The 10,159-nt window shown below is 40.0% G+C and overlaps 1 long non-coding RNA gene across 1 annotated transcript in view; it reads right to left on the reverse strand.

The window, feature by feature from the left end:
- Positions 1–7,273, reverse strand: part of LOC140735179 (uncharacterized) — a 78,610-nt gene extending 71,337 nt beyond the window's left edge. Inside the window, exon 1 of the long non-coding RNA XR_012100711.1 lies at positions 7,237–7,273. This is a non-coding gene — a long non-coding RNA (uncharacterized lncRNA). The remainder of the gene's footprint in view (positions 1–7,236) is intronic.
- Positions 7,274–10,159: the final 2,886 nt, after the last annotated feature.

Genomic DNA, 10,159 nt, shown 5'->3' on the forward strand with positions numbered 1-10,159 from the left:
TGACATCCCCCCCCCCCCTCAGGAAACACCGCAGCCTGAGGCCCAGTCCTTGCACATACATGTCAACAAACCCATTTAGAATAGCAGTAAAAAGCAACCACACAAATATACATGCATATAGTCTAGGCCCATCAGCCCACCGAAATCTTTGGTCGACCACAATAGAGCCCATCTCCTGCCCAGTAAACACTGAGGGGGGAGCACCGACTCCCGCCTGCACGCTGCGCCACACCGCCCACATTGGAGCGCATCGGCCTCGACAAGCCCCGCTCCCCGGGCAACATGGCAGCATGTGGAACTTTAATGTTCTAGTGGAGTTTATTTGTTCCATTGTGTCTGTTCCGCATAATTGAAAGATATATCTGCCCAGTTCCACTTAATTATAATGTTCTTTTTCAAATAAATATCCAATTTTCTTTACATTTTCTTCAATCACCCTGCCTGGCAAATTATTCCAAATCACACATTTCTCTCTGCAATTAATTTTTTTTTTATTCAGTTATTACCTATTTTAGATATGTGGTCTCCAGTCACTGGCCTTCTTTCCTGAGGAAACTGTTCCTTTTTATTTGATCTCTCCAAATCTTTTAATGTATGCATCATTTCTACAAATCTTAACTTCTCTGCTCCAAGGAGAACAATCCCACCCTTTCTCATGACCAGCATCTTTTGAATCTTTTCAGAGAATCTAAAAGGTGTAGTCTCAGTTTTATCTTTTCTCAGTCTAGGTCAATTATTCTCACACAGCAGAAATCCCTCACCTTAAATGCATTTCCAATCTTCCCTGCATCCTCACTGAGTCCAAACATCTTTCTTAAGGCCTGGAACTATACTTAGTATTCAGGAAGGTCTAGCCTGATGCTTAAAAGGTTTTTTATCCTCTACTTTAGTTTTGTTCTCTTATGCCCCTGTTTATAAACCAGAAGCCCCTAAGTTTTTAACAGCAAACTTATCAACAGGTCCAAGCATCTCCATAGATTTATGAAAGAGCACACATAGGTTTTGCTGTTCTTGTAGCATTCTTAATACTCCACCTTTTTGTTTAGCATGACTGTTGTCTGATTTTCCATATTTTAGTGGAAATTAAAGAACAAGATGGATTCTCAAAAGCCTTTGATGCTTATGGAATCCAAATTCCAATTTAAGTACTGGAATCATATACATCAGGAAAGTGTCTGTGGATGTCAGAGGTCAATCTTTCCAGCTTCGTGGAGTAACTGAAAGTGTTCCTCATACAGTGTCCTGGGCCCAAACATATTCAGCTACTTCAACAATGATCTTCCTTCCACCATAATTCAGAAATGGTCATGTTTGCAAATGATGTCACATCATTCAATTCTATTCACAATTCCACAACAAAGTCAATGTCTGGCTGCAGCATAGCCTAATCAATATCAAGGCCTTGGTTGATACATGCCTAATAACATTAGTTCAAAACTCTAAGTACCGTAGATGTCGGATTATAAGCCGCTACTTTTTTCCCACATTTTGAACAGCTTTGAACACTGCGGCCTTTACTACGGTGCGGCTAATGCATGATTTTTTTTCATGCCGCCAAAAACATTTTGCCTCGTAACAGTAGACCAATAAAATTGATGAGTAGTTCACAGAGGTCCAATGAAATTGTACGATAAATCAAGTGCACTTTCACAATTAAATTATTGTAAATCAGTCATTTGTACTCAACCTCATCAACATGGAAAACACTCGAAGAAAAGCATTGTGCTGCCTTTATGGCAGTTATTTAGTTTATAATATTTTCGCTTAGTAATTCATTTGTTAGTATTTTCTAGTTAAAGTTAGAAGTGTTTTAAGTATATTTGTTTTCTGTACTACATCCCGGGATGCTATGACGTCACATCCGGTTTCGCCGCGTCTTGTGGGAAATACCGGTTTGCGATAAACGGGAAGGTGGGGGGCGAGCGGCATTAGACCCGAGCGAACGCTGCTTTTAAGTTAAAGGCGATCAATAACTTTTCCTGGTAGGCTGCAGTATATATATATTTTTACCAGTCGTTAGGAGATATTGGAATGTTGTTCAGTAAAAAAGTATACCCAACGTAATTTGTGTGTTACCGATACGTATGTATATTTAAAAGTAGTCGCGTTACAGGCACGGTTCGAAAAAAAGCATTTGCAATATGTATTTGTTTATGTTACCATATGGATTTAATTAAAAGTTAAAAAATCCTCACGTGTAATATCTTTCTGTGTAAATATCTCATATTACAACGTGGGACACCTGCGGCCGAAAATCCGGTGCGGCCTAAAATCCGGTGCGGCTTGTACAAGTACAAAATTGATTTTCTTTCTAAAATTAGAGCCAGCAGCTTTTAATCAGGTGCGCTCTGTAGTGCGAAATCTACGGTAAATTTACTAACAAAATACTTATGTGTCACCATATACTACCACAAGCTTTTCTTCCAGGCATTCAGGGTGGAAAGGGAAATACAATAGTATCAATGAGCAGCAATACACAAAGATTAACAAACAACCAATGTGCAAAAAGACAACAAACTGTGCAAACAAAAAAAAGAAAATAAATAATATTGAGAACATTAATTGTTGAGTGCTTGAAAGTGATTATGGTTTGTGGAATCAATTCAGAGTTGAGAAGAGTGACATTCGTGGCAATCTCTCGAGGTCGAGAATGATGGTCTTCGTTCTGTTGATCTATTTATGGGCTTTCAAGTGGCTTATGAGTCCAATCTTGAAAGTTCTTCGGCATTCAGGACAGGTAGTTCCAGATGGCAGATCGGGCTTCGTTTGTTGCTGCCTCTCTTTCCATTTTCTTCTCTTTTCTTCTAATTCTAATTGGCTTTGAAAGTTGCTGTTCCTTCTCGGATGATGGCTTGCCAGAGATTCCTGTCCTTGGCATTGGTTTCCCAATTGTTGATGTCAATGTTACATTTCTTCATGTTGGCTTTTAAGATGTCTTTGAATCTCTTCTGTTGTCCGCCTCTTTTACGTTTGCCTTCTTTAAGCTGGGAGTAGAAGATTTGTTTTGTTCGTCTTTCATCTGAACAACGTGACTGCTCCATCTTAGTTGGTTCTTGATATAGGCTTCAATGCTCGTTGTTTTTGCTCATTTAGCATGTTGACGTTGGTTCTTCTATCTTCCCAGCTGATATTTAAGATGTTTCGAAGACAGCATTGATGGAGCTTTTCAAGTGCCTTCAGATGTCGTTGGGATATTGTCCAGGTTTCTGTTGCACACAGGAGCATTGGGATTACCACTGCTTTGTACACTAACATTTTGATGTCTGTTCGGATGTCATGATCATGAAAGACTCTCAGTTGGAGACATCCAAAAGCTGTTCCAGCACATTTAAGACAATGTTGGATCTCGTCATTAAGGTCAACATTAGAGGAGAGGTGACTTCCAAGGTATGGAAAGTGGTCAACGTTTTCCAGAGTTATTTTGCCAAGTTGAATTGATAGTTCTATCTGATTTGCCTCAGTTGGTGATGGTTGGTAGATGATCTGAGTCTCTTGGAATTGATGGTAAGTCCAAGTTTTGTGTATGCATGGTTGAAGGCAGTCAGAATCTGTTGTAGGTATTTTTTTTTGAAAGAGCTGCAACACTGTTGTTATCAGCGTAGTGGAACTCGATGAGGGAGTTCGTGGATGTCTTGTTTTTGGACTTGTTCAAGGTGGAAATTGAAAAAGGGTAATAACTGCTCCTGAACCTGGTGGTGAAGGACTGACGACTCCTGTACCACATATAAGTGCCATTCAATGACTATCTCCAACCAGAGGAGGTCTAACCACCTTCTCTTGAATTTCCCTCACATAGTCCCCCACCATGAACATCCCAACATTGACCAGCTCAGGTTGGCCAGCTATGTAAAAAATCAGAGGTTGGATCTCCTGCAGTGAGTACCTTACTTCTTTACCCGCCATGGTCAGTTCAGTATCTGCAAGGCTCAAGTCAGGGCCATGAAGGAATATTTCCACCTGCCCAGATGAGAGAAGCATCAATAAGTTGCAAGCAACTTGACAACTACGCTCCTCCGAAGAACGCTATATGAGGTTATTATTACCCTCAGCAATAAGGCTCTATAATGAGTCAACTTTACCAGGGAAGTGATGACCCCTCCTCTTTAGACTGTTCATGGTAACTTACTTTTTTTTATTTATTCTTCTTACTTCTCTTCTAATATTGTATATTTGTGGGCTTGTAATGGTACTGTGACACTGTAATTTCCCTTGGGATCAATAAAGTATGTATCTATCTATCCAGGATATTTAGTTGACTAACTTGACTGAAAGCCCATCAGCCACCCTGACTATTCATCCAGTCCACTGTGGCTTCAGTGTGTGTCATCGACAAAATGTACTGGAATTACTCATCCAATTGACTCAGCATGTTTACCGCCAAGAGTGTATTAGAATACCACTAACCATTGGCTCCAACCAGCTTACACAGAGTCTTAATCCTTCAACATCCTAGAATTGACATTCCAAAACTGCTGTGAAGATTGAAGAGGATTTTGGCCCTGTAGCAGCTGAAGCAGGTATCTCACCACTAACTCTTCAAGGACAACCATGAATAGGTAATAAAAGCTGGCCTTGCCAATGACTCCCTGAATCCACGAATGAATTAAGACAAAATTGGGAGGAGATCAATTAGACAGTTTGCAAAGAGTGTCATTATGGTGGCTCAGTGAATTAAATGTGTAAAAACTGAGGCACGGTTTGATAGTTGTACAAATTCTGAAGTTTATTCCCATGATAGGGAAAAGATTAGGTTGGACTGATCAAGGAGCCTCAGGACTCACACCACTAGTTTCAGGAACATTTATTACTCCTCAATCATCAGACTTTGGTACCAGAGGGAATAGCTCCACTTAACTTCACTCACCTCAACGCCTGAGCTGTTCCACAACCTTGGACGGACCTGCTGTCAAGGACACTTCATCCCAAGTTCTTGATGTTTATTTATTCACTATTATTATATTGCTTGGGTTTTTTTTTTCTTTCCCTGTATTTGCTGTGAATGCCTACAAGAAAATAAATCTCAGGGTTGTAAATGGTGACATACATGTGCTGTGCAAAGGTCCTAAGCACCCCAGCTATACATAGCTAATAATACAGTCCTGTCCAAAAGTCTTAGGCACCCTCGATTTTGTATATGGTTGAGGATGGTATGGCCTCCACAGAGCCTGATCTCAACATCATCGAGGCTGTCCAGGTTTACCTGGAGAGACAGAAGCAAGGAAGATAGCCAAGGTCTGCAGAAGAACAGTGGTATGTTCTCCAAGGTGCTCGGAACACCCTAGCAGTCGATTTTCTTATAAAACTACACATCAGTGTACCTAAGCGAATTGATGCAGTTTTAAAGACAAATGGTGATCACACCAAATATTGATTTGATTTAGTTATTTTTTACTGTTTACTGCTCATTATAGTAATATTTTTGAAAAGTAGAAACTTTTCATATCATTATTTCTGAAAACATCTTCGCTTTACAGAATATTTTTACACATACCTATGATTTTTGCACAGTACTGTATGAACTTTGATAATAAATTTATGTTGAACATTGAACCTTGATGAAAGTGAGTGGAGCTTCCACTTGATGCTTTTGTGACTCAATAATGGACTGGTGAAGAACAGAAATCCTCTATCTGCACACTCTCCAGAATGCATTGGTGCTTGCTGTTTGCCACAGTGGTGTTTCCATCACTATACCTCTCCTTTCTCTTTTCTCCTTTGTTTGAACTCCTGCTTCACTCTCTCTATTAAACTCATCCTCTTCACAAACCTCACTGTTTTGCTCTCTCCACTTTGACCTTTGACTCTCAATGTGACACCACTTCTCAGGGAGCTGTTGGAATCCGTAGCTCCAATTCATGTCAATGTGACCCTTCCTCCTGCATATCCTTGGCTGTAGATGCATACCAAATCTAATGAATGTCTGACAATCTCATGGAAATGTTCAGAAGAGAAGGATGGATGACAGAAATCAGAGATTGGGAGAAATTGTCAATAAATTGCATACTACATCTAGGAAACCGGATGTCCATGAGTCAATCTTCATTGATTGAAGTGAGGAGGAGCTGGGTGATCGAAGGAGATGAGGGTCAGTAACTTTAAATTCCTTGGCATTATCATTTCAAAGAGTCTGTCCTGGGACTAGCACACAAGTGTCATTTCAAAGAAGACACAGCAGCACCTCTACTTTCTTAGAAGTTTGTGCAGATATGGCATGTCATCCAAAACATCGAAACACTTCCATAGATTCACAGTGGAGAGTATCCTCAGTGGTTGTATCACAGCCTGGTATGGAAACACCAATACCCATGACTGGAAAAGCCAACAAAATTAGTGGGTACAGCCCAGTCCATCACAAGAAAAGTCCTTCCCACTATTGAGCATATCCATAAGGAGCACTGCCAAAATAAAGCATTTGTCATCAAAGACCCTCTCTTTCCAGTCCATGCTCCATTCTCACTGCTGCAATTGAGAAGATGATACACAAGCCCTAGGTCCTACACCACCAGATTGAGGAACAGTTATTATTCTACAAGCATCAGGCTCGTGAACCAACATGGATGACTTCACTTACCTCAACATTGAACTAATCACACAACCTATGGACTCACTTTCAAGGACTCTACAAGTCATTCTCAATATTTATTTATTTATCTATTTGTTTATTTATGTATCTCTCTATTTATTATTATTATTTTGTATTTACACAGTTCATTTTCTTTTGCACATTTGTGCGTGGTTTTTCATTGATCCTATTATATTTCTTTGTATCTACTCTGAACGCCCTTAAGAAAACAATTCACAGAGTAGTATGTGGTGAGATATATACACTTTGATAATCGATTTACTTTAAATTTTGAACAAACAATGTGTGGTGAAGAGAGAAGGGACCTGAGAAACTAACAGTGTGTCAAAAGATTAGACTCCTGGCAGGGGTATTTACTGGATAGGAAGTAATTATCACCTCTATACACAGTGTAATGAAAGATCACATATGTTAGAACACATTATACAGGCTGTTATAACACTCCTGTTGTGAAATAGATGACATAGCTTCACTGGTGATTAGCTCTGAAAATAATTTTTCACACATGAACATGGAATTATGCTCCAAATCAGAAATAAATGAAATACATACTGACATGTTTCATAAAAAATGACCCAGGAATTAAACACACTCTCTATGTGACCTAACAATGATTTTATCTATTAAAAATAATGTTATTTTAAAGGACTTACCGCTTCAGAGATGCCTTCTCTGAAGAAGTGAAATGCATCTTGCTTAATATGGTGCAATTATTCTCTACTTACAACAGCATTTGTTCTCAATAATTTTCTAGGACATGTGGTAGGAATGTAATTATTTCGCAAATTGTCATGAAATTGCAGCCATACCCATAGGAAGAACAGGTCTCTGTACCTACGTTACACGGGGCTGGGTAACTGTACTGGAAGATGTAGAGAAGACAGTTATTCACCAGCTATTTCTAACGTATCTTTATGTATTTAGCTGAATCCTGATATGTTACTTTCATAGGACTGTGGACTTCCCCGCTTAGCAACCTTTATAAAGGTCAGTGATAGGTGTGTGAAAATCCTGACAAGGGACTTTTAATAAATGATGTAAGACAAAAATTGTCTATTTGGTGATGAAATATCTTTAATTGAAACTGAGAGATGATTACATATATAATTTTTCTGTATTCAGTATATATCCCATTGAGTTCTGTCCTTCTAGGTACCTCTCCAAGGTCTTTGTAAATGATGCTATTACACCTGCCATTGCTTTTGGCAGCACATTCGCTCTACTTACTGCCCTCTGTGTGAAAGAAGTTATCCCTCAGGGCCTTTTTAAATCTTTCCCCTCTCACCCTAAGTCAACGCCTCTTGGTTTTGGACTCCCCTACCATGGGAACAGACCACTACCGTCCAGCTTATCTACACCTCAGGCCTTCTAGTCCAGGCAACATCCACTTAAACAAAATAATTTTTACTCCAGATCCAATTCAATGTAAAAATATAAATAAGTAGATAGATTGATTGTACGTCACACTGTATACTAGGTGACTGACAGGGATTAAAGTAGTGGCAGAGTTAGTGGGTAAAGGAGTTGATCAGCCTTTCTGTTTGAGGAAAGTAAATGTTTTTGAGTTCTGTGGCCTTGGCATAGATACTACATAGCCTCCTCCCTAATGGGGGTGAGACAAACAGCTGATTAGCAGAGTGTGTGGGATTGTTCATGATGTTACTGTCTCTTTTCTGGCACCTTTCCATATGTATGTCCTTGATGGAGGGCAGGCTGGTACCGGTGACGTGTTGGCCTTCCTGTCTACTGTAGTGCAGTTTCCATACCAAGCAGTGACACATCTTCTCAGGACGCTCTCTACTGTAGAATGACAGGAGTGTGGATGTGCCAACACCAGCTCACTGCAGCCTGCTTAGAAAGTTGGTGAGCTTTCTTGACTGTGTAATATGCGTTCTGGGACCATGAAAGATGTGCCCTCCCAGGAGTTTAAAACTGCTCGCAGTTTCCACGGCGCTGCCACCAATGTAAATGGGGGGATGGGAGTGGTGAGAGTTCTCCTGCAGTCAACAAGCATCTCCTTTGTCTTGTTGACATTAAGGAAGAGGTTATTTACTCTTTCATCTCCTCACTAGACTGCCTCATTGTTGTTGCTGATGAGCCCCAACACTGCCTTGTTATCGGTGAACTTGACAATGTGATTGTTCAGCTGGCAGCTATGAGTGAGTAACGCGTACAGCAATGGGCTCAGCTCACAGCCCTGGGGGACACCTGTGTTGGGGAGGGAGGAGCAGGTGTACATCCTGACTCTCTGAGGTCTGCTCATCGGAAAGTCCAACACTCAGTTGCAAAGTGGTGTATCTAGACTGAATACACCACTTTGTTCACTAACATCTGTGGGAAATTGCAGCATAATATCACAGCGCCTATACCAGTGATCTGACTGATGAAGGCCAGCATATTAAACATTTTTTCACCTCCCTGTCTACGTGTGACACCACTTTCATTTATATAGCTCATTGGAAGACAACATCTAAGTAAGTCATCCACTTTCAGATGTTGTTTATGTCCATTTTGTTTCAATACACTTTCATGTCGTGACCCAGAATGCTGAAAATAATAAAGAGTATTAACCAGGCATGTGAACAATGTGGTCAAAATGAAATCTGCTTTCAGACAGGGTTTCTTGCCACCTGGGGTCAAGATAAACGGCTGTTGTGGACATTGTGGATTTCCAAATGTTGCGACGACCATGAATTGCACAAGTAAAAATCATGGACAAGGAAGTCCATCTATTCCTGGTGGGATTCCTGATCCCTGGAGTCAGAGGGCAGGTTACTTCCAATCCTGCATCTCCTATTCCTTTATAAAAAAATATGCAGGGACAGAAAGGAAAAGACTCTGGGAAATTTGTTGTTGATCATTTAAAGCAGTAGAAACCAATTCCTATCCTCGTCTAAAAAAACTGAGCATAGAAAGGAAAAGGCCCTGGGAAACTTGTACTCACCTTTCAGACAATTAAAACCACTGAAGGACATCACACTCACATGGATGTGGGGCTAACTGCTGACGGTTACTAACAGTTAGTCCAAACTTGGACAACAGACTGTAGATGCCTTTCAACAAAATATATACAGTAAGTGAATATTTCATTGAAAGTGGTGTGACATGGTGGTGAAAAATGTTTAGCATACTGTGTAAGTTACCCAGCATGCACTGTTACTAGAATGACTCAATAAAAAACATTTAATTGTATTGCTCCGTTGTAGCTCTTGCTCTGCGCATACAGTACATAACATTAACCAGTGACCTTACCTGCCAGACCAGCTAAAAACTTGCTAAAAACCCTGACTGTAAGTCGGGGTTACTTCCAAGATGAAATCACTACTAATTTGCTATCAGATTGCTGGGATCGTGAGTGCAATTTGTTAGTTCATAAGATTCTTTTCTGTTGGTTTTATATGTTGTCTTGGTGATACTCATATTTATTTTGCAGAATATTAACTTGTTGAGTAACTGCAATTCAGGGAACAGTGTATGCCGAGAGATATGCCAGGATGAGAAACTGTGATTATTAATTCAGAGATATAGTGTTGAGAGCTAATCATTCTTGCACACAGTTACTGATTAAACTAATCA

The sequence above is a fragment of the Hemitrygon akajei genome, chromosome 11, assembly GCF_048418815.1.
Source record: "Hemitrygon akajei chromosome 11, sHemAka1.3, whole genome shotgun sequence".
NCBI lineage: Eukaryota > Metazoa > Chordata > Chondrichthyes > Myliobatiformes > Dasyatidae > Hemitrygon > Hemitrygon akajei.